Raw genomic sequence first — 27087 nt, 5'->3', positions numbered from 1 at the left:
GGCCCAGAGAAACAGTGGTGGCTGCAGTAGGGCCCTTTCATTCCTTGCTCTGCAGGAGCAGAAAGGAGAGCACAAGGTGCCTCCTACAGAATGGTCTCCTTGCTTTCATCCTGAATAATCCCACAGTGACAGGTGACTGATGGTGGCACTTAACATGGAGGGACAAAGTGTACAGTTTCTGTTTTCCCAGCAGGGTAAAGTGGGCTCAGAATGGCGAGGCTTGACCTGAGCAAAGTGTGGGAGAAGATTCCGTCATGGCATCCCTGAGGTGAAAATAGTGGACAACATGCTAAAACCTCAATAATTGTGAAAGCAGAAAAGTAAAAATGCAATCAAAAGAAAACAGACTCAAAATGAGGAAACAACAAGGTTACTTCTGAAGACTAGAAATATACTCTGAATCAACACAACATAGGGTCAGGACTTCTCCTGTGATTCCAGGTCGGGAGGAAGTTCACAGTCCCAGGACCTGAATGAGGTAATCAGAATCCCCTTAACAAAGGAGGATGCACATGCTAATTCTTACAATGGTAAATCCAACAATATGAGATTTGTGCACACACACACAGCTTAGTAAACACAATCTCACTCAGAGGACTGCAATTCATACTGAGGCAGGAGGACTGCAATTTTGAAGCCAGCTTCCACAACTCCACAAGTTAAAGAGTCCCTTAGGAACTAAGTAAGATCCCATCTCACAATAAAAGATAAAAAGGATTGGGAATGTGACTTAGTGGTAAAGCACCCCGGGTTCAATCCCTAGTACCAAAACGACAACAAAAACCTGGCAACCACATTAATATCATCAGTAAAGAATCAGGTATTCTTTTACAGAACTTTTAAATCATCACCAAATTTCCTAATAAGTATTTTGATGTTTCTTTTTGAATAAACCCAGTTTTAAAAATTTTAATGACTGACTTCCACATGTTGACAAAAGCCTGTGACTTTATTTCCAATTTTTCATAAGGTAAATTTACTCCTTTTGTTTCATCATTCTATTTCAGGACCTCTGTTTGATCATTATTAACGTGAATTTTATTTTAATTTTGGTTTTGACTGATATGCTTATAAGCAGTTTTGAGAGAGAACACACAGAGGGATGCCCTGTACCCTTTACCAAATCTCTTGCAATGATTATTCCTGAGAAACTATAGAACCAAAACACATCCAGATATTGGCATTGTGCAGTAAGATGAGAATATTTCTCTCATCACAGAGATCCGCACTCCTGCCTGCATAGCATACCTACTCCCTGCCCCTCCCATCCTGAAGCCCTGGCACCCACCACTTACCTGTTCCTAATTTCTACATGTTTTTAGCATCCACTTCCAAGTCTTTTCCATTTAAATAAATTTAAAAACTATCTTTCTTGTTCAAACTTTATTTTAAGTTAACATAAAATGATTTGCGTTTAACGTGCTCACAGGACGTTTTGAAGTATATGTATGCTATGGAATGGTTTAAATCTAGCTAATTCATATATGTATTGACTTGCATTTACCATTTTGGGGGTGAAAAAACTTGATGTCCTCTCAGTATTTTTCAATAATACAATATATTTTCACTGGCTATTGCCATGCCTTTGGTCAAAGGACACATTTACAGTTAGTAGAATACAAAAATTCTTTTGAAATAAGTGTATTCAGGCACTTCAGAGTACAAGGATTCAAAATCAATTAAAAGTTTACAATTTTGTCAATGAATGCATAGAAAGTGCAATTAAAATGCAATATTTGCAATTACTTAGAGGTAAATTTAATATTGCCTGCAGTTCCTGATCTTAAGGGGAAAGCCCACAGTATCTCACTGAGATACCATGTGACCTATGATATTCTTACTCTATTATGAGGTTCAGAAAACACCCCTTGTTCTTTACTGTTTTGAATGGTGGTCAGTCGGATGCAGCATTGAGAGGGGTATAGGAAAGGCCCAGTGGGAGAGAGAGTTAAAGTGCTTGTTACACCCACAGATCCTGGAAAGACAGAGTGGATTTCCCAGGAGGGAGTTCTGAGGGAGCCAGCTGAAGACAGCAGGCTGGAGCAGAGGGGACAGGGAGGACTCAGGCCCAGGGCCTTTACTGAGGGTCAGGGTGGAGAACAGAGGGAGGCCTGGACCTGCTCACTGTCCACTTAAATGTCACTGGGTCACAGAAAGACACCTGTGGAAGGGCCACCCTTAGCCCACACTGGAGCACCTAGTTGCCTGGGAAGTGAGCTTGTGATCTGTGAACTTTTAAAATGAATAAAACATTTCCTGCATTGCTATTTTCCTGATAGTTTTCTAATTGTGGATGTAAGCTTGCAATTTTCAAATGTGTTTTCTGCATCAATTGGTGTAAGCATGTGATTTTCCTTCTTTAGCCTTTTCATGTGATGGGATATGTTGATTTTAAACTCAAGAAGCCTTGGATTCTTATGTTAAACCCCAAACTGGCCCTTGTGCAATATTGTGTTTATGTATTGCTGAATTAGTTGGGCTGAGATTCCACTTGGCATGTTGATACCTCTGTGCATGAGAGTCACTGGCTTGTGGGTTTCTTCCTCTTACAGTCCATGCACTAATGTTCCTCTCCCTACTGAGCCTTTCTTCAGTCTCCTGCAGACTCCTGTCCCTTGCTATTCTGAGTCTGTCTCCTACATGTTTTAAGGTTGCATCTGAGACATAGCTTTTCTTCCGAGAGTTCTCTCACTGGATCATTTATGTTCCAAGATAAATACACATTTCTGTTGTCATGGCATCATCAAAACCTTTCTTAGTTACTTTTTATTAGTAATCAATTCATTTTAATTATATTGTAATATATTCAGATGAAAATCACATAAAAGTTTATACAAACAAGAAATTGTTCCTCCCTAGGTAACAGATTTTCTTCAGAAAGCTAAACACACTCTAATTTTCTTTACCTGATAAGCACATAAAAGTTATTCAGCATTACATTTTAATTAACATTTATTTTTATATTCATTTTAGGTTTATAAACTCTAAAAATTATAATACCTATATTTTTTTCTTTCCAATTTTAGCTTTGGTGTTTGTCATGGCATCTACCCTTGGTGTGCACTCAATACATGTTTGTTAAGTATGTCACTGAGTGTTTTAACAATCTATTGTTTAATATTATCAAACACTCCTTAAATGTCTAAAATATTTGGAGTGAATTTATAAGACTACCATGCAGCAAAAAATCCTGAAATCAAGTTCGCTAATGTCATTCAACATGTAATAAGTGGAGTGAACAAAATGACATTGAATAAAGCCAACAATTTTTACAGTAGAGTGTCATTTTTCCTTTGAACATCACCTGGCTTAGGCAATCAGGGACCTGCATGGCATTTCCATTTCATTATCAAATGATGTTAGAAAACATCTTGACTGGTTAGTGCTGCTGCCCTAACAGTAATATTCCATTAGAAATTTATAAACTATAATAGAGAGAAAAAAAGATATGGTCCCATTTATTCTCCCATAATAATTTTGCCTAAGTATCCAAAAACTGTCAACACTCTTGTTTTATTTAAAGCACAAAAGATACACAGGCACACAGGTAAAGGATGAACTATGAATTTCCATGACAGAAAATAGTCAAAACTTTCAGCAACTGTAGGGATTAAAAGATGTGGATAAATATTTATAAATGTGAACTCAAAAAACTGTAGTCAACAGAATTCTCAAGAAAAAATTTCTGCTCAATGTTTTTTCTTTGTAAAGTCAGACTGCTCCTTGAAGCTCAGATCTAAGAATAAAAATTATTTTCACTCCAGCATACTTCCTACTTTTCCTGTACTTTCTGGAAATAGACATAAAAATATTGCCAAATTGAATTTTCAGTAACATTTCTCCTTACTAATGATATTTTATTTTAATCTATTTATAAGATAACCACATATGACAATTTTGAAAAATATTAAAAATAAAAATTTGTTTATATTTAAGTGTTAATAATATCTATGTGTTTTTAATTGCAGTGATACCCTTAATATTTTCTAACCTAAGCTATATTTTAAGACTTTCAAGTAATATATGCAATGTTCTGCATCATGCATACCTTTATCATTTAAGTTCTATTTGGTATTAATAAGCATCATCAGCTTAAGTTATGGGTTAGTTCTACCCAAATACAACACAATCCCAGCCACATTCTAGGTCCCTAAAATATTCATTAAGGAAGAAATCACTAAAACAACAACAACAAAAAATTCCCACTAGAAGAAAAAGAAAGAAGATAATTAATGTTTTATGTATTTTGTCTCTTTATATAACAAAAACAGAGGTTCTTTGCACACGTTTTAGAATATGAATTAATTAATCCACATGGTTACAAAACACTTCATTCCATTTAGGTTCAGTGGATGGCATATCTCATGAGTTTAAGTTACTTGGAGGTTTTTGTACAGGAACTTTGCCAAGATCAACCAGTTGGTGATTAACAGAACTATGATAAGTGTACAGGCAGTCTAAAATGTGGAATATAAAGCAGAAGTTATAGAATGTTTAAACAAAGGAGAGTTGTTGGAGAAAATAATAGTATCTGCTCACAATATTTTTTATATATAAGACTTAATAAACACTGAGATTTTCAAATAGAAAAAAACCCACATCAGTCTAATAAAGAATGACATAAACCTTTCAATATAAACAAATTTACAATGTTAGATTGAGTTGTGCTGAATTATAAGTGTTGTATTATAAGTTTTTTGTCTCATATACATTTTTAATTTTTTATTAGATGTTTATGATTATACATAGAAGTTGGTTTCATTCTCATAAACATGCATACATGGAATTTGATCTCAGTTCATAATCAATTTTTAGACATGGAGGAAAGCTTTCTCAATTGCTTCATTTTCTTATAAGAAAATCATCATAGACTAAGCAAGTAGGAAGATGAACACAAATATTTCATAATTTTATATATAAAATACAAAATTGAAACTTTCATTTACATAAAAGGAAGATTTTTTTCTAAATTAAAAGATACTATGAAGATACAATAGAATAGAGCTAAATCCCAGCTTCCAGAACTCTCCACTTAGAACTTTACAGAGGACCCATCCTGGGAGTGCATTGATCTGGCACGTCTGGACAGAATTCCAAATGACAGTATTTCCCACTTCATCCCAAGTTTTACTGTTGAGAAGAGAAAGCTATTTCAGTGAATTACAATTTTAGGCCACTCCATCCATTTGGCAGACTTAGCCTGGGACTCTCCAGGGGCATTACAAGTTCACAAGGTAGAGACTGCTACTGAGATAATCCCAGACAAGAGGCAGTGTGCCTTGATTCACACACAAATTGACGATCCTCAAACTTCAAAAATACTTTATTACAAAGGATAGAAGAGACAAAATCCCAAGTAGAAATGGTTTGTGGGTAGTATTTTAGGTCCTACCAATGAACATTCACTCCTAGAGGAAAAAAAAAATGGTTAAGATTGTGGACATAACACTTATGAGGGATGTACATCTAGATCACTCTAGAACATTCTGGCAAGAGGAGGGTGTGCCCTAAAATGGTTCACACATAAGAGTGGAAGAGAAATATATCCCCAAAATAAATGAAGACCAGCAAAGACTACAAGCAATATGAAGAAAATAAGGTGACATGACACCTACTAAGTTCATAATTCATCAGCAGCTCTTTCCAAAGATACTGAAGTGGATGAAGTACCATATAAAGAACTCAGAATAATGATTATAAAAATGGTCATGAGAAAAATTTCCAAACCTTGAGAATGAGATGGATATCTAGATACATATGGCATTCAAAACCCCAAATACACAAAAACATGAAAGGACATCATCACAACACATTATAATTAAAATGCCTAATATAGAGTATAAGGTTACAATTTTAAAAAGCTTCAAGAGAAAAATATCTTGTCATATTTAGAAGCAAGCAAATCAGAATTATTTCTGATTTCTCAGAACAAAATCTGAAATCCAGAAGGACTTGGAATTATGTGTTCTCAGCATTAAGAGGAAAGAACCGTTAAACATCATTGGTATATCCAAAAAAGCTATCCTTCAAAATAAAAGAAGAAAACCTTTCATGATAAGCAGAAATTAAAAGAGTGCATACCTACTACAACAGCACTATAGAAAATTCTTAAAGAAATACCATACACAGAAGTCAACAAAAACACCTCAGAGCACAGAAAAGCGAAAATCTCACTGGAGGAGTACCTAAGCAAATGAGAAATAGGGTCAAATAAAACACTAGAAAGAAATTAAAATGGCAGTAATTTATACACATGTATTTATAATTGTTAGGTTTGGAAGTGAGGTGTCCCCCAAAATTTCAATGTGAGACATTACACAAAGGTTCAGAAGAGAAATGATTGGGTTGTAAGAGTCTTAACCCAAACAGTGAATTAATCCCTGATGGGATTAATTGAAGTAGCGGGGTATGGGTAGAGGAGGTGGGAATTGGGGCATGACTATGCAGTGTATATTTTATATCTGGAGAGTGGAGTTGCTCTCTGATTTGTGATGATGAGAGCTGCTTCCCTCTGCCACACTCTTTCACCATCATGTTCAATCTCACCTTGAGCTCTGAGGAAAGGAGTCGGCCTGCTATCGACTAAGACCTCTTAAACTGTGAGCCCTCAAATAAACCCTTCCTCCTCTATGATTGTGTTAGTCAGATTATTTAGTTACAGCAGTGAAAAAGCTGACTAAACAATAATAATACTGAATATAAACGGTATCAACTTTCCAATTAAAAAAAAGTCTGACAGAATGTGCTAAAAAGAAAAAAAGACTGAAATATATGTTGTTTGAAAAATACCTTTCAAGCAAAAGTACTCACAGGTTGAAAGTCACAGGATGAAAATTTATATACCATGCAAATGGAACCAGAAAACAAGCAGGAGGAGCTACTCTCATATCTCTCATGTCTGGCAAAGCAGACTTTAAGCCAAAATTAATCAGAAGAGACAGAAAAAGTCACTTCATACTGGTAAAGGAACAATTCAACAACAATATATAATGTTTGTAAATGTTTATGCCCCAGTAGATGCACCTTATTACATAAAATTGACATTACTCAACAACTCCGATAGTTCCCAGTACAATAATACTGGGTGATTTCAAAATGCCATCTTTCACCAATAGATAGATCATCTAGTAATAAACTCAATATAAGTCTTTTTGAACCTGAAAAACATAATCGATCAAATGGATGTATATTGTTGAATATTATTTCAACAAAAGTCAAATACATTTTTCTCAGCTGCTCATAAAATATTCTCTCCAATAGATTACATTTTAGCACACAAAACAACTCTTAACAAATCCCCCCAAACTGATAATTCCTACATTTTATCTGATATAAAGGAATCAAATTAGAAATCAACAGCAAAAACTACAGAATTTATATAACCACATGGAGATGAAACAATATACAATATACTTTTGAATGATAAATGAGTGATAAGGAAATCAGTGAACATATTTTAAAAATTCTTGGAATGAAACAAGAATAGTGGTAAAACATATAACTATGAATGCCTACATAAGAAAATAAGAGAGAGCCCCAAATAAAAAACTTAAGAATGGTGGGCTGTGGACATAGCTCAGTTTGTAGAGTGCTTATCTAACAAACCCAAGGCTCTGAGTTCAATCCCCAGCACCAAAAAAAAAAAAAAAAAAAAAAACTTAAGGATGTCTTTATAAACAAGAACAAACCAATTTTTAAATCAGTAGAAGAAAGGAAAAAGTTAAGATCTGAGGAGAAATCAATGAAATAGAGAACAAAACAGCAATGCAAAGGATTAATGACATGAAAGTTAGTTATTTGAATAAAATAAGCAAAATTTATGAACTCTAAGTAAACTAACCCAAAGAAAGAGAGAAGATATAAATTAATAAAACTAGGGACAAAAAGAAAATGAAATCACCACAGACATCCTTAAAATCCAGAGGATTATAATAGGCACTATTTTGAAAACTTCAATAAATTGAACAACTTAGAAGAAACAGATATACTTCTGGACACAAATGACCTGCCAAAATTAAATCAAGAACATAGAAAGCCTAAACAGACCAATAACTAGTGATGAGAGAGAAAAGGTAGTAAAGTTTTCCAACAAAGAAAAGCCCAGAACCAGATGGGTTTTTAGCTGAACTTTACTAAGCTTTTAAAGAAGAATTAATACTAATGCTCCTAAATTCAATCTATGAAATATAAAGGGAAGGAACTCTTCCAAAATCATTGTATGTAGTCACTATCACCCTATCATCAAAGCAGGTAAGGACACATGAAGGTTACCAAACTACAAACCAACATCCCTGAAAAAATCAGATGTACAAATCCTTAATATGGTATTAGCAAATTATATTCAACAACATACTAAGAGGATTATATGTCATAGACCAAGTCAGTTTTATCAAGGGTTATAAAGATGGTTTAAATTATATAAATCTATAAATGCATTTCACCATAATGAAAGACAAAAATCACAGCCATATCAATAAATGCAGGAAAAGCCTTTGATAAAACGTAACATCCATTTATGATAAAAAATCACTAATGAACATAGATCTAGACAGAACTTACCTTAACATCACAATGACAACATGTAACAAGCCCATAGCCAACACAGTGAATGGGGAAACCATTGCTTTACAATCCATAACAAGACGAGGGTATCCATTGTTACCACTCCTATTCAACATAGTTCAACTCTAGTCGTATCAGCTGGTCAGGAGAATGAATTAAAGGGATACAAATAGGAAAGGAAGAAGCCAAATTACCTTTTTGTGAGTGACTTGATTCTATATCTAGTAGATGCAAAAAACTCCACCAGAAGTCTTCTAGAGCTAATAAGCAAATTCAGCAAAGAAGCAGGATACCATGTGAACATACGAAAATCAACAGCTTTCCTATACTACAATAATGAAACTGCCAAGAAAAAATCAGAAAAATAATACCATTCACAATAGTCTCAAAAATATTAAAATACCTTGGAATAAATCTAATAAAGGAGAAGAAATATCCCTGCAATGAAAATTATAGAACATTGAAGAAGAAATAAGATGTAAAGATCTTCTTTGTTCACAAATAGGCAGAATTAATGTTGTCAAAATGGCCATACTATCAAAAGCAATACAAGAGTCAATGCAATTCCCACCAAAATATCAATGATATTCTTCAAAGAAGAAGAAAATAGAGTACTGAAGTTCATTTGGAAAAATAAATGACCCAGAATAGCCAACGCAATTCTAGGCCAAAAAAACAATGCCAGAGGTACCAAATATGCCTGATTTCAAATTACACTACAGAGGTGTGGTATCAAAACCAGCATGGTACTGGCACAAAAACGTATTCATAGACCGACAATACTGAATAGAAGGCAGAGGCAAAGCCACACAGATATAATCATCTAATCCTTGACAAGGGCACCAGAAACATGTACTGGAGAAGACAGTCTTTTTAACAAACAGGGCTGGGAAAACTGGTTATCTATATACATAGAAGGATGAGACTAGATCATTATCTATCACCTTACACAAAACTCAACTCAAAATGAATCAAAGACTGAGGAATTATATCTATGAAACTTCTAGAGGAAACGTGTGGGTCAACACTAGTATATAGGTACCTGCCAGAACGTTTCTAATTGGACCCCTAAAGCTCAGGAAATAATACAAAGAATTATTAAATGGTATGGCATGAAATTAAAAAGTGGTACATCAAAAGAAACCATTAAGAACCTACATATTGGGAGAAAATCTTTGCCAGCTTCTTTTTGGACAGATAATTATTATCTAGGTTATATAAAAAACTAAAAGAAAAATACCAAAATCCCCAAATAGCCCAATTGACAAATAGGCAAATGAACTAAACAGAAATTTCTCAAAAGAAGTTCAAGTGGCCAACAAACATATAAAAACACTCTTCAACATCTTTAGTGATGAGGGAAATGAAAATCAGAACTACACTAGATTTCATCTCACATCAGTCAGAATGGCAGTCATCAAGAACACAGACGGTAGGAGATGATGGAGAGGATGTGGGGAAAGAGACAGCTTCACACTGTTCATGTTTTCTCTCCTGTGGAAGCTGGAGAAGAAAAAGTGAAGAAAAAGTGGGGTAGCTCATGAAAATCAAAGGCAGATCAGTAGGGTAGAGGAAAGGGACTGGGGGAGGGAGGAGGACAGAGAAAGGGAAATATGGGGAAATGATAATGGCCAAATTACATTGTTATATGGCATGCATGTGTAAACATGTAGCCATGAATCCCATCATTGTGTGCAATGAGAATGCACCAATAAAGATTCGGGAAAAAGGAAATGATATGTGTTTGAGGTGATCAATATGTACACCCAGATTAAGCATCATGTAATATGTAAATGTATCAAAAAACCATGGTAGTCCATAAGTGTATATAATTTTTATGTTTTCATCCCAAATTAAATTTAAATCTAAAAATGAAAATTGTGTATAGACAAAAAATTACTCAGTTATCTCTGCTATTTGGTACAAAAGAAATATCACTTGAACATGTGTTTGTTAAACCATTGCGAATCAAAGAAAGAAATGAAATAAAGGATCAGGTGAGTTGAAAAAATAAAGCATTCAATCTTCTCAAATGATTAGTAGTGCAGCTGGGTAGTAGTATCTTCTACAGCTATTTCAACATTATTGATCTTATCACATAGTAAGGCCTGAGGAAAGAAAGTGTGAACCAAGAGAATTATATCCAACTGGTCACGTGGCATAGAATTCCATTTGCAAATGGATTCCAAATAATCAAATTAGGTGGAAGAGATACTGCAGAACTCATATTACCACCAATGAGCTGTTAACAATTTAAATGCAGAATTAAGAACATAAAGGGATGGAAAATATGGTCATAGAAATTTTTATAAAACTTGTACATAAAAAAGTAACAATGTAGTTAAAACAAAAGTGCTAAGAAATGTGAGGATATTGAGACAGGAAGCAGCAGAGTTCTGGAAACCCTTCCATGTTTACTGAGGGCTACATTTGCTTTAGAAGAGAATGGAAAATACCATCAACAGGCTGTGAATCTAGAATAAAGTTTTAAACACATTACATAAAACTCTAAAGAAAGCAAATCAAACATAAAAATGTGAACTAGATTTTTCTATTACTAAGGTACACTCAGGGGACTCATTGAGAAAACAGTGCAGATCCTATGAGAGCAATGTGATCAGTTACTACAAGAAAGGAATGAGCTCAGAAAACGTACAATAATCTATTTGAAAGTGTATGTGAATGGAAAAGGATGAATCCAAAAATTCCCAAACCCGGTATTGCAAAAACTGAACTTACGTCTGGTGATAGTAACTTTCTAATTCAGACAGAGATGCCAGCAAAGAACAGTTAAATCAAAAGGAAAATGACTAATCCTCTTGATTAAGTAATCTATTAAGTCTAAGAGAAACATAATAAATTCTTTTAGACTTAACATGTGGGAGAAGCCCCTACAAAACCATGAGTGTCTTAAAAAGACTGAGCCTCTCTGAAAGATGTTCCTTGGTTCCCCAGGTTCTGTGGTCAGGAACCAGGCTGGGAAGTCAAGGAGCATGTGGAACACACTGGAATCCTGGAGAACACAACAAGACCCAAGTTCTGACAACCCCCACCTCCACTGGTGAATGTCAGGCTTGCTCTGGGTCAGGCACTGCTAAATTCCTCCTGCTTTCAAGGTTTCAAATGCCATGTGTTGTTTCGGTATCCTAGCCATGTCTCATCATGGGTACAGGGGCAGGTCTATCCCTAAATTGTACACTGTGCAGAAGACAATAAATAGAGTTTCATTTTTATATGTACACAAATTTAAATGTTATTAAATTTAAATGTTATTAAATGTATCCTAGCCATGTCTCATCATGGGTACAGGGGCAGGTCTATCCCTAAATTGTATACTGTGCAGAAGACAATAAATAGAGCTTCATTTTTATATGTACACAAATTTAAATGTTATTAAACAGGCAAACTCTTAGAATGCATTTTAATTTTTTATCATTCACACATGCCCTTTATTTGTCATAATGATTATAATCATGAGGATAAAATTCATCATTGTTACTTTTCTGCAGAGCCCTTTCCCCATGAACTGATTCAGACTAATTGCCTTTGCTTTTTTTACTTCAAATCTAGTTCTGTCCTGCTCCAGAAGAGACCGTGGGTATGCCCATAACAGACATCCCAACCAATAATCTATGCAGCTCTTTTTCCTACTCACAGTTGCCTGGTGACCTTCGGTGGGCCTCGGAGGGATGTGCTGCAGGACAGTAAATTCTAATCAGATGGCCAAAGAAGGGCCATGTGACGCAAGCTCCCAGGGCCCTGCAGAGGGAACTCAAAGTCTCTGTAACCTAAGTGTGGAATAGAGGGAATGCGTCCCGTCCTTGGTCACCTTGTCTGCACCATCTCTTACCCTCTCTAGAAGGTGTGAGCAAAGGAGGGTCAGAGTACTGTCCTCAAAGGTCCATGCCCAACACAGTGCCTTTTTTCATCATGTCAAAGGGAATCTCTGGTAAGGAAAGTTGTCCTTTCCATTCTAGATTAAGCAAATAACCAAGCGTCTCATAACAATCGGGATGATATGATCCTGAACTGGAGCTTCACGTCAGTTTTGCATGAAATCTGTTGACAGTCTCAGGAGAGGAGTCCTTTTACATCGTGTGAAGATAGAAGCAAGTATGTGTGGCAAGGAGAGCAGACAACTCCTTGCTCCACAGTCAACTACTGGTTTGGCCTCACAGCAGGAAGAGGCATCCTCCCCACCCCGCTGTGGGGTGATTGGTCCATTGTCCTGTGCTTGGAGCACTTTGCCATGCCTCTTTGACTCTGAGCTGGGTGATGTGATGCTCTTAGGTCATAGCCTAAACGCAGGGCAGCTCCTTCAGCCAGTGTTCTGCAAGTAGAGCGCATCTGGGGCCAACCTGGGCTTGGCCTGGCAAGCTGAGCAGAGCTTAGACAATGGCAGTCTCTAGTAATATGAGCAAGAGGAATATTTGTTGCTAACGGGCATTTAGATAGTGGATTTTCTACAGTTAGGGCTATCTAATATACCGTGTCCCAAAAGGGGAAACATTTTTGAAAAATACAATGAAGTCAAGTAAAATAGAATTAAATTGATACTTTTGATAAGTTCATGATTTTTAAAGATTTTGTTGAAATGGCATAGAAATGAATATTACCCTTATAGAAATGATAACTTCAAACACTCAAGTAATAGCTTCTAACACAGTTTCCTTGTATGATAAAACTGAGCCTGAAGCAATGGCTAGACCCTGGCCCAGTGTACAGGAAGAATAAGAGCCCGGGACAAAGTGGTGTGAACCGGGAGGCTCCTCTGAACCTGCAGGAAGAATGGCCCTCTCACAGGGTGATCCTATCCTGCTCATTTGAGGGTTTCCCATTAGATCAGTTGTAACTCTGAAAACCAAACAAGCATAACAATTCTTTTTTTTTTTTTTTTTTTTTTTTCTACTGGAAGTAAAATCTATACATTTATAGTGACATTCAAAAAAGAAAGCAATGATTTTAATAAATTTTTAAGGAAGATACTCAACTCCTTGCTTTAAAAATAGGAAATTAAGGTAGAGTTTATACATCAGTCCTGCATCTCTGGAAATAAATGTGTTATAGTATAAGTCTTAAAATTTTGCCTACATGTTTTTTTCCTAAGATAATATTACATAACTAGAAAAAAAGTAAATCAATGAGTTTAGCCAGGTCCATGCACAGTGGCGGTCAGAACCACTGTTAGCTGGATCGCTTGGGTTCTCTACCTTCTACATCCCTACCCTGGCCGGTCTTCAGGATCTGATGACGTCAGACAGCATGCTCAGTGCATCTGTTTAAGTCATAACGTAGGGGGTGGAACGGCACACTTGGCATGACAACATCCTGCACTCATCCAAGTTCAGAAATACCAGTTAATACCAACTGAAGGAACCGCTCATGGTTTCAGCGTGTTTTCTAGAATGATTACAAAGTAAAATCACTGGTTTTTATCCCCGGGCGTATGTGTTTCAAAACAAGGGTTTTGACTTCTAGAACTATAGCTTATTTTCCAAATAACCTTAGGAAAATTAAATACAGTACGGCTATAATGGCCTTCAGGACAGAATACAAATACAACCAATGAAAGCAAATGAGGTTTATGTTTTAAACACCGTTCTTCAAAGACCAACCATAACATTTGTTAATTGGTTGGTAAAATCCTACTTCACTTGCTTTTCTCTTGTGTTTCTCTAAACAAGCTTTGTATTTAATAACAGACCTTCTGATAACCTTTCATGCACAAAAATAAGGTCTTGATTAAATATTTTATTATTAACTCTTAAGCACTCCCTATAATGACTTTTATTGTGGATACAAAGAAAAATCTTCAATCCACTCACATGTATGTAATAATATCTCCACTATTACATTTCAAATATGGGGAACCTAGTTAGACTTTTTAAATATTTTGTGCTCTATGATATTTCTTGAAGGCCTTTCCTTCAAAATAATTAAATTCATATTAGAATTTGATAACATTTCCACTATAAGCAAAAGTTAATATCTGCCATTTTTACTGGTTCATTGGTTTGTCTCAATGCTACTCAGAAAAAAAATCAAAATCAAAAATGAAAAATAAAACACAAAAACTTTATTTCCCTAGATGTTTAAGCAGAATTTTCTTACATTGTTCAGATAAGCAGTTTTTTTTTTATATACTTAGAGTTTTTTGGTGAGCTTTAAAAATACTATATTTACAGTATATATGACTGTTATGGACTTTTTCCAAGATCCAATTTCACTAGAGTCTTAGGATGAGAGAATACTAGTTTCAGAAAGCAATATTCTGTGATCTAATATGTCACTGAAAACTCTTTTCTTCCTCAGACACAGTGAAGTTCAGCTGAATAAAACTAATCTCTTCCTCATCAATACCATACTTTGCAATACATATTATTTGGCAGCTTTTACCAATTAAATTTAATATTCCCAAAGGGCTTCATTTTGAATGAAAAGAACTAATCTGTATCCTTGTTCACTATATTTAATCACCCCTACTCTCTTTAATAGCCTTCCTGCAACAAGTCTCTGGTATTCTTCATCTAATTCTGGGTGGCTTGCTGGGGCATGTGAAAGATAAAATGACATACAGTGTCACTGCCCCAAAGGGTCCAAAGCTTAAGAGATTGTCACCATCTCAAAATTCCTAATAATATTTGAACAAGGACACCACAAGTTACTTTTATGATCTTTGTCTACCCTCTTCAATTCCTTATTCATTAAAGAAACAACTTGATCATATCTTTTGATCTATGTTTCTCACTTTCACTCTGGTGATTTTTTTCCTATGCATATATAATATGTCCAGCTTTGTCCTCCATCAACTGATGCAAAGTATAAACTGGATATAAGGCAAAAATGTGGGCAGTGCCCACATACCTAGATACTGAGTAGGACAGAACAACTTGGGGAATTTTCTCTTATCCTTGATAAGTACCATAGGCCTGCAGAGGCTGCTTATCCCTGAACATAATGGACTTCTTCCAAGGTTAAACTAAGGAAGAAGGCCACATTAGCATGATCTTTATTTTCGTATCTTTTGATGATTTCTGAACTGAATATTATGTTAATAATATATATCTGAAATACCTCTTAAGATTTGGAGCCAGATCAGATGCCAACAGACCAGACTAATACTGGCCATCAGTTCTCAGCCTGATGGCGATAGAACGACAATGATGGCCTGAAGTCCCCTCTGTTGTGAGTGTCGGGGCTGTGAGGCTGGTGGCCCGGGTACTAGTCCAGTATTGACCAACACTGAAGGACTCATCACTGACACTGCATCATCATGGGAACCTTTCATTATTTTTAATCAAATAATCATTTTCTCTCATGTTTCCTAAAATATTTTATCTGGCCTTATTATTTTAATGTGCTATAATAGACTATATGCTATATATTAATTGGTAGACTAAGAATAAAGGCTTCATGGATTATTTGATAAATGCTACAATATAAATGATATATAAATCTAAACCACTTTGATAACGCCACAATATTCAACTACTGAGTTACATTTTCACATTTCATTTGCATCTCCAACAAAAATTCTAAACATGGGGAAAAGCAAGAATATGAGAACATCCCTGTATGAGTGAGCTTTTGTTGCTGTGTCCCAAAGACCTGACAAAAACAACTTAGAAGAGATTAAGTGCATTTCGATTGATGATTTCAGAGGTTCAGTTCTGTCCATGGTCAGCTGGCCTGAGGTGAGGAAGTTCAGTATCACCAGAGCTGTGGGCCAGAGGTGAGGCACAGCATCATGGTGGAAAGGCCTGGGAGAGGAAAGCAGCTCAGAACTTGGCAGACAGGAAGCAGAGTTCCATTCACCAAGGACAAAATGTAGACTCCAAAGCCACACCCCCAGAGACCTTCCTCCACCAGCTACAGCTTTCCTGTTACAGTTACTGCCCAGTTAATCTCTATCGTTGGATCAATTGATCAATTAGGTTAAATCCCTCATAATCTAATCATTTCACCTCTGAACATTCGTACATTGTCTCAGGCATGAAATTTTGGGGACACACCAAATCCAACCCATAACAATTCTTTAAATAGCACCAGAATTTCAATTCAATGGAAGTACTATTATTATAAAGAGAATTAGATTCATGAAGCATAAGAACATTTTTTGCAGTACCCTCATCTACGACATAGGTTTGGGTTAACAGACCAGAATTAAAGAAGCAATGTAGTGAGATGAGTACTACTAAGGGTTAGGCAGAAATTCAAAGATCTAAGAATTCAACCCTGTCATAATTGATGCCTTTTTGATCCTTCAAAGACCTCAAGTCCACAACGAAGGCTATATAAAAACTTAAGGAAAAAAACGGTAGGTTTTCTATAAGATTTGGGGGATCTCATCTCATTGCAACCTGGGTAATCATTGGTTGTTCATTTACTTTACTTTTAATTAAAGTGCATTCTTAAAAATGATGCAGTAATAATTTTAAAAAACTATTATCTGCTGTTTCACATTATGGTGGAGTAGAGGAAGGCAACAGTTCTCATTTTCTCTGCTGTTTGGAATTTGAAAAGCAGAAATACAAGCTTTATAATGAAGCGGGTATCTGGATAAAATGATTATATACTATTGTTTGTCTGTCAGAGATTAGGAAATGCCCAGAGATACTGGTGTACTGAACAGAGGCTCCAAGTAAATACACCAACATCCAGCAAAAATAAGAGTTGCTGTGTCACCACAAAACAAGAGGCAACACAAAGGGGTAAAGAAACACAGTGGGCAAATACAGCACATAAAACGTGCTCTATGTTTCTCAGTCTTTAAGAGAGGAAAAGAGGGAGAGATCCAGCCAGAGGAGTTCATGCCTAAACTTGCTCCTATAGGGACCCAAGGGTCCTTAATAAATTTATCTTGGTTAGTGTTTACTGTGTGGCATAAAGTACACCTGACAAATCACAGTCCCAAAAGAGTTGTAGAGAATAGTGGATCCAGAGGTGTTTAAGACAGAGGCACAGAGCAGAGTGCAATCTCCTCCTTTGAGCACCACACTGTGTGAACAACCAGTGAAAACAGATCAGAATAACTGTCCAGGCAGGTCTGATTATACTGGGGACAGGAGAATGCAACATTATTTCCTTTATGAGCTCTGTGGCACAAAGATCAACTGGTAGGGATCAGGAGAGACAGATCAGGTGGGTATGATTACATTCAGAATGGATACTTGGAAGTTCATATTTGGGTGTTGGATAAGAAACCTGTTCACCATTCACCCAACAACCCAATATCTCTTACCAGTTCCCTAGTGGAATTCAAGGACACTAGAAACTCAGAGGGCTAGCTATGATTGATATCTACTCAGCCCTATGGGTACGAGAATTTAAGCACCACAGAGTACATACTCCAGAGGTTCAAAGTTCTGTCTAGACATCTTCCCCAGCCATCAAAACTTCCCAACAGATCTCTATGCCACTTCTGCCCAGGACAAGTCGCAATCTGAGGCATCCTGATAAAATCCCAATAGAATGTATTTCTAATTCCATTCCCCCTGTATTGGCAAGTGGAGAAACTGAGAGCCTTTTCAACCAACTACCCTTCCAACCTACTCCAGCAGGAAAAATGATAAAAAAATCACAAAAGGTTGGTTTAAATGTCACCTGGTCCTGGCTACCTCTAATAGGTAGCACAAGAGCAAGGGACTGAAGGTTAGTCGAGAATAGAATATATACTCAACTTCAGCTCAGTCAAAATATTTAAGCATTTTTAATTAATAATTTTTTTCTTTTTCTTTTTTATTATGATTTTTTTATTTATTATTCTGGCTATATTTGCTATTGATTCATGTATATACATATAAATACATTTTTCTAGTTTTTTCCCACTAAATCATTTATTTCTTTTTACTAACATTTTACTATTTTTTTTCTTTCTTTATTTGTTTTTGTTGGGTTTTTGTTTTTCATTATTTTTTATATTTTAGTTTTGTTGCTTAATATTAGGAGAGTTGGTGTTATTCTGCTCTACTTATTTATCACTCTTACTCTCCTCACATCTCCCAGCAATAAAAAATATTTTCTTCTTTCTCTTCTGTCTTCATTTCCTTCATTTTCAGGGTCCTCATGCATGACCTTGCCGCCACTGTCTCTCCTCATACCTTTCAAATATTCCAACCTTCCTTTCCCTTCACACCCCAACTTCCTTACTCTTAATGAAAAATACTCTGTATTTTTTAACAGCCTTTTAGCCTATTTACTCTATCCTATCCCTTTGAGGCATGGAATAAGGCATTTCAGAGTAAGAGACACTATCACAGTAGTTCCACAAGAGTGAATAAAACTGTAGTTCAGCATTTTCTAGTCAACTCTGCAAGGCTCAGAAAAGTAAAGAAAACTCACTTGAAACTGATGACCTGAGTTCTGGGTTTAGGAGCCTGGTAGACACTGAGAGGATTGGAGAAATGAAACCAATTAAATTCAGACCAAAACTGGTGAGCCCTGAGTCATCTCTTCTAAGTGTAAAACAGCTGGAGATTCTGATGCATTTCACTTTCTCCTCCCCTGACATATGGTCTGAGACCCCAGAAAAAGGGATCACAGACCTGTTTAGTCAAGGAGGGAACGATGTCCTGTACTGAAATGCTGCTTATAGATCCTCCTAACCAGTTTCATCACTTTGGATCAGAGCTGAGAATAAACAAATTCACAATAACTGAAATCCCAGAAAGAAAATATCCTGCTTTCCTACTTCAAAAGCCTGACCAAGAACAATAGATTACTGATTATTTAAGACATTTTCTCAACCCAGGACACACAGTAAAGAAAAAGTGACTCAATAAAAAGTCCCTTATATACAAGTAAGTTACAAAATAACACCAGAAGATGGGTAGAAATATTAAGAACATAAAAAAATCAAGGGGACAAGACACCCTAAATAGCTTACAACACAAATCTTGTGAACTTCACAGTGGAGAAAATATCACAAAAAGAACTTAGAAAGTTGCATTTAAAACTTTGATGAACTAAAGCAAACCTAAGAATGAAATTAAGACAGAGCAATTAAAAGAACATTTACATAAAGAGACTGAGAATCTGAAATAAACAAAACAGAAGTCTTGAAAAGGAAATACTCAGTAAATCTAATTGAAAATTCAGTTGAAACTATCACCAATATATTAGGCCACCTTGAAAACAGATTCTCAGGTCTTGAAGGCAAAGTATAAAATCTTGAACATAAGCTTGTCAATAAAGAAAATATATTAAGCGACAATGACAAAAATATTCAGGAAGTCTGGAATAACATTAAGACCAAATCTAAGAAGCATTGGCATCTATGAAGGAACCAAAATACACACTAAGAAATGCACAAATTTTTCAATGAAATAATATCAAACAGTACTTCAAACTTTAGGAATGAGATATAAATGTCAGTAGGAAATTATTTATAACACAAAATAGATAAGATTTTAAAGGTTCCTTTCTGAGGCATATAATTAAAATACCTAATGTACAGAACAAAGATAGAATTCTAAAAGCTAGAAGAGAAAAATGGTATTTAGAGGTTTGCCAGTTAGAATATACTGATTTCTCAGCTCAGACCCAAAAATCAGGAGGACTTGGAAAAATACATATCAAACTCTGAATGAGAATAGATTCAAATCAGTTTTGGTATAACCAGGAAATCTATGATTCAGAATTAAAGATGAAATACAAACTTTCCATGAAAAACAAAAATTAAAAGACTCGTAACCACTAAGACAGCACTACAAAACATATTCAATGAGATATTTCACAAAAAAGTGAAACATAAATATATCAAAGCCAGTGTATGGATAAATCTCACTAGAAGAATAGTCAATTAAAGGAGAATCAAGTCTGAATGAAGCATCAGAAATAAGTCAAATGGGAAGAAATTTAAAAAATCATCTTTCTATGATAAAACAATATAAATTGAGGTAAACTCCTCAGTAAAAGAACATAGGTTGTCAGAATGGATCAAAAATAAGACCCAGCCATATCTTGTTTACAAGATATGCACCTTATAATCTAAGATATCCACAGGTGAAGGTAAAAAAAAAAAATGGAAAAAATATACCACATAAAAGGAGAACAAAAACAAGCAGGAGTAGCTATCCTCATATATTACAAAATTAATCAGAAGAAACAAAGTCACTCAAACTTGTTAAAAAACTATCCAATAATAAAATTTGACTGCTGTAAATTATCATGCTCCTCAATATAAAGAATCAAATAGGACCCAATACAATAATACTGACTGATTTCAACAGACCTATAAATATAGATCATTCAGATAAATTAAATAAGACTGCATAACTGAAAAATATTATTAATCAAGTGGACCTAATATGTATCTATGGAATATTTAACTGTAAACAACTGAATTTACTTTCTAACCTTTTCTGAAATAGATTGTATTTTAGGACAAAGAATGTCTAAACAAATACAAAAACCTAGAGATAATATCTTCTGCATCATATCAAAACATAATGGAGTAAATTTAAAAGTCCTAAAAGAAGATAAAAAAAGAAATCATTGTAAAACCTGGAGATTAAATAATATATTTTGAGTGAGGAATTGGTCATAGAAGAAATCAAATAAATTTCTAGGAACAAATAGAAGAGAGATACAATATATCAAATCTCTGGAATGATATGAAAGCAGTTCTATGAGGAATGTTCATAGTATTTAGTGCCTATATAAAAAAAAAAAAAACCCAAACAACAATCTAATGCTGTATCGCAAGGCCCTAAAAAAGAAAAAAACAAACAAATTCCAAAATCAGTAGAAGCAGGAAATAATCAAAACCAGAGTCAAAATCAGTGCAATTAAGAACAACAACAACAAAACAATGCAAAATATAAATGCAATGAAGTTTTGTTTTTTTGAAAAGATGAACTAAATTGCTAAAACAAACAAAAGAGCAAACTAAAAAAGAAGCTCCAAATCAATAAAATTAGAGATGAAAAAGTAAATGCCACCACAGAAAATTTTGAAATTCAGAAGATCATCGAAAATTATGTTGAAAATACATACTCCAATAAACAGGACAACATAGAGGATATTGACAAGCTTCTAAAAACACAAGACCTACGAAATTGAACCATGAGGATTGTCAAGTTTTGTGTTAAATCAGAACTTTTCTGTTTTAAAATGGTAAGTTTAAGGGGGCACAAAAGTGTTCTGAATAGATTTCTATTTCTTTGTACCAACTGAGAGAGAATTACTAATTAATTTATTGTAGATACTGTCAATGAAATAAAAAGTAAGTGACTTCCTTACATTTTATCATAACAAATGAAATGTACTATGAAAAATGTGATATTTAAAAATGTAAAATGTTCTGTTGGAGGTTCAACAGTGCTGGAAAGAATATGAAAGGAAATTTTAAAACTAACATGAAAATAGCAAACTTATTTATTCTCATAGTAAATACTGAAAATAAGTCAAATTTGAAAACCGAATACTAAAATCTCTCTATATAAATATGTTGTTCTCTATAGCCACATCATGTAAAAATGGCATATTCTGAAGTATGTTCTCGAACATGTATTTTAAATCAGTGCTCCTTACTAAAGAACAACAATGTGCCTCTCAAAGTTCAGGGGTGTGTTCAAAATCATTCAGTTGGAAATGATTATTTCCACATACAAGAGCTTTTGATCACCCTTGTTTTGTATAGTTGAGCAATTATCCAGTATAATTTTTTGATTTTTCATCATATACTAAAGGACATTTCATGTGATAAATATGAAATCATCTAGAACACTTACCTCACACCAATATGTATTTCATATGGGCTATGCAAAATACAAAATTTTTATTTTAGACCTTGTTAACAAAACCAAATATTAATTTAATCAATTAATTAATTAATTAATTATAATCAATCAGGAGATTAAAATCCTTCTGGTTTGGGGCCATTTACAGAAAAGTTTATTTTTTGCTGTTCAACACCTTACCTGAAAAATAAGTCAATCCTTCCAATCAAATATTGGACAGGGTATACAGAGAGTGAATAGGAGTGGAGATATCCCACCAATAGCCACGTGGGCCAAGGCTGTTGTTGAAGACTTAATACACGAGGTTCTCTCCTTGAAAGATAAGCATCACTTGCCTGAAATAATGCAGGAGTGAGGGAGAATTGACTGCTTTTTCCTAAATGTACAACTTCACAAAAGTCACTCACGCTTACAAATTCCAGCTCCAGACACATTTTTCTTACTCTATGACAACAAGACCATAAGCTACCTATGTCATCATCCGCCATCCTGTACTAACCCTTCTGAAACAAAATCCCCATAAGAAGTACATTTCAGGCAGTGAACCGCTTTGCCTTTATGTTTTGTTTAACATTAAACTCAACCCTTGAAATACCTCCACTTAACCTACTAGATTTAGATTCACATCTTCAGTTTATAATCAATAAATAAATCCATAGGCAGATAGAATTACCTACCCCATTATTGTTATTATTGGAAAAAGGTTTAAGAAGAGACCTGGACCCTATTCACATTTTGTCTGCCTCTAATTTTTTTTCATAATTAAATTCATTTATTCTGCTTGCAAGAAAATTTCTACCAGTGTAATTATGAGCTAAAATGCTGTAAAATAAAGAAGCAATAGGAGAACGGGAGAGACACAGATGGGCACATTTTGATTTCTTCTCTCTTCTGATAACTGATAACTCATTTTTTCTTTTTTGTAACAGCGTCACCACTGAGCTGCATCCCAATTCCTTTCATTAATTTATTATGAGACAGGTTCTTAGTTGCTGAAGTTCTCACTAAATTGTTGAGGCAGGCCTCAAATGTGCGATGATCCTGTGTCAACCTCCCCAGTTGCTGAGGCTGTAGGAATACACCATGATGCCCAGCCTTATAACTCCCTCCTAAGGGAAGAGGAAGTGAGTATAGATAATGCTTGTTTCCTAGTGCAATGCAATTATTATTTACTGACAGAGGTTTAAGGTCTGAAGAGTAGAGACTACACCCCACAGAAAAGGATATGAAATTACACATATTAGAAAAATCCCCCTCCCAAATTAAATCAAGTGATAGAGAATCATTCAGCTAAAAATTTATGACTGCACAAATATTTAAATGAGTGGTTTCGTACCTTGTGTGCCTTGGAGACACAAACAAAGGAAGGTAGAGAATGGTACTCTAAAATGCTGGTAAGTTACAAGCTAAATCTGAAATCACTGTCCATTAAATTTATAATAACCATTAAATTTATAAATAAAACTATAGACATTTATCTTTAGGTTTATATTAAATAAACTTTCACACTGATTTATCAGTTTTGGTTCACTGTATGACTCTATACATTTTCCAAAATTTCCCCCAAGTTTAACAATTGATCGTATACTTAGAATCTTTTTATTGTTTCCTTTGATGTAGGAGGAGGGGATATTTTATGAAATGACTCGAACATCCTTTCCTCCAATGAATATATCTTGAATTTTCAACAATGAATTTAATTCCTAGTTCTTCCAGGAAAAATAAGCAATATAAGCTTAAAAACACAAATAAAGTAGAGATTGCCATTTCTTCTCCCAGATCATATTCATGCTCACTATTTAAAGGAGTGATCTGCAAGTGGAGAGGTATTGCATTGTCCACAGGACGCTGGGCAAAACTGACACATCTGTGTTCTCACAGCTGGTGCACAGAGGCTGAGGATCCCTGGACACACAAGAGGGCCCTTCAAGATCACAGCATTCAGCCCAAACATCAGGAGCATCCCAACCAGGAGAAGCTGATTTCAAGGACAGCAGCCCCACACCAATCCTGTACTGCAGTGATCGTAACTTACTGGAGTAATTGAGGGAGGTTACCTGTGGTTCATATTGCTTCGAATCCTCACCTTGAACGCAAGATTTGCTCTATAGATAAATGAAAAGTCACCACTCATGTGAGCATTATCTCAGGAAAGTTATTTCAACTCTGAATCTAATGTATGGCATTGAGTTAAAAATGGAGGCTCCTAAAATCCCAACCGTACTTTAAAATGTCAGTTTTATTTTTAATCAGGCAAATTACAATTTAAAATAGCTCTAATAAAGTAGCTACTAATGTAAATTATACATCTGTCACATTTTGATGGTTATGCTAATACAGTGTGCAAATTGATAATGTTTAGTTCATGATTGGGGACAAAATATTACCTTGTAATAAAAAATTACAGAGAATCACTTGGATTTGCAAACATAAGATGATTTCAAATGGAAACAATGTTTGCTTCGATATCATTTGATGATTTTCCTCAAAATTCACTTTCAGGACTGTGTGGGCATATTTTATAAATTATAATCATATCATGAAATTTTAAAAATATGTTATTGTAAAAACAGTCCTCTGTCTCAAGTTCAATATGGAAATGCAGTTTTATCCTGAGCTCACTGGATATCCTACTTAATGTTGTTAAACTTTTCAGCAGTCTCGCCAATACCATTTTTAATATAATTCAGTGAATCCTGTGAAAAGACGCTCATCTTCTAGCAATGACATTTCGATGCAATATGGTCTACAGGAAGAAAGGCAACTTACATGTAAATGTACCTCTAGTTGTTATTTTATAATTTAGAATAAGCTCAAAACCCAGGTATGTTTGAAATTGCAATAATCCAGCTCCTTCCCAGTGAGGAGGCAGTGATTTTAAGCTTGTTACAATGACCAGTATTCTGACTTCTTGTTTCCAAACCATTTGCAATAAACCATTTGATTGCAAATTCAAGGCAGCACGGTTTTCAAATGTCTATTAAATTAAGAACTCATTGTTCAGAAAAGAAAACGTGTAAGAATTGTCCATTTCCCATTTTTATTGATAATGGGACCCAGTCATAAACAAAAATGCCACTTAACAAAATTCTGCTTAAGCTACTTTTATCGCTATCTCCATTGTAGTGTCAAATGTGCACTTTAGTCTAGTCGGTTCTCATCTTTGAAAACGACATAAAGCAAGTGCTGTATTCTGGACTGCATCAACAGCTCAAGCACTGCAGAAGGCCTCTACTTCAGAGCAATCTGTGCAAATACTGTTGCCTACAATGAGAGGTGGTGATGCCAACCCAGCATGCTTTGGATGTCCACATGATTTTGGCTGGCTTTCTGTTTATTTAGCAAAAATATGAAAAACAGGGAGAATAGCTAAAATATTTCAATCGCAAACATAATTCCTTCAAGAGGTTTGTGTATCTGCTCTGCTTGTTGTTACAATAGTTGTCTTTGTAGAGATTTGATGTTTTCTAAGTCACAATTAGTTATACGAAGTTACATTTTTAGTGTGTTTTAACCAAATTTCAGTATAGATTTGTTTCATGTACTTTTATCACACTTGGAAAAATCTAATGACAACCATCCCAGCTGCTTACTTGTATGTGAAATTTTTGCCATAAGATTTACATATTGCTATTGAATATAATTTGCAGATCCTTTGGGAGGAAAATTTAATGTTAGAGCAATCATTTTTATCTTTTCCAACACTGGCCATTTTTTGACACTATGCATTTTGGTTTAATTATAAAACTGCCTCTTCAATGGACTGCATCAACATTCTCAGGAGACAAACTATTATATATCCTTGGCTCCATTGCTTAGAGAGTGGGCCTACACTTAGTAGAAATTTGAGAAACAATAATTGAAAAAATGATGTCACTCCCCAGTCCCAAAATAGAAGATAAAATATTAAATTAATTTTAGCAAATATAGAACTCTGAGAAAGGAAGTCTCAACTTTCCAACTGTCCACACGTAGGTAGATGGTAAGTAACAAAAGCAGCATTCACCTGGGGTATGGAAATGTGTAACCCATGGCTATTACTAATGTATTTATTATCATTACTTCTATTACTAACATATACAAAATCAACATATCGTTTATAGATTAAGATAGCCATTATAAAGTGCCATGAAATGCAGAGAGATGGTGATATCTTCAAATCTATTTTCTGCTTTAATAATAACTAGTAGAAGTATAATTAGGTGGATGCATTTGGAGCATCTGCACTTTTTATTTCTGTGTGGTTTTAACCTACCTAGAAATAATACTATAACCAATTTTAAAACATAAACTCTGAAACCAAATCCACAGAAATCTCAACCAGTCCACTTTAGATGTAATTTGAAACCAACCAGTCATTTTTGACTTAGAATAATAAGTACAGATTGTAACTAGAGGAAATATAAGCACTTTATTAAATGTTGCACAGCTGGAAATAGAGTTGAGAGTGGAGGCAGTAAACCCAGCAGTCCCTGAGGGCTTCTACATCAAATAGGAGAAATCCAAGGGAAAGGAATGAAAGCAGTTGAGGAGACCCTCACTCCATAAAGTCTTCACAAATTCCTTAAGTTCAATGTCAGTGAGCTATTTTTACATATTGGTATTAATGTGTATGTCCACTCCATTTTAAATTTATATTTAAAATTACTTCACAGTGATTTGTTCTTTTTTATCTTTAGTTCTGCAAATTGTATAAATGCAACATATTGTAACGTGGAGTACTATTCAGTCATTGAAAAAGAGTATACTTATGTCATCTTCCAGAAAATAGATGAAATGAAAG

The sequence above is a fragment of the Sciurus vulgaris genome, assembly GCF_902686455.1.
Source record: "Sciurus vulgaris genome assembly, chromosome: 13".
NCBI classification, from domain to species: Eukaryota; Metazoa; Chordata; class Mammalia; order Rodentia; family Sciuridae; genus Sciurus; species Sciurus vulgaris.
This window is presented reverse-complemented; position numbering follows the sequence as displayed.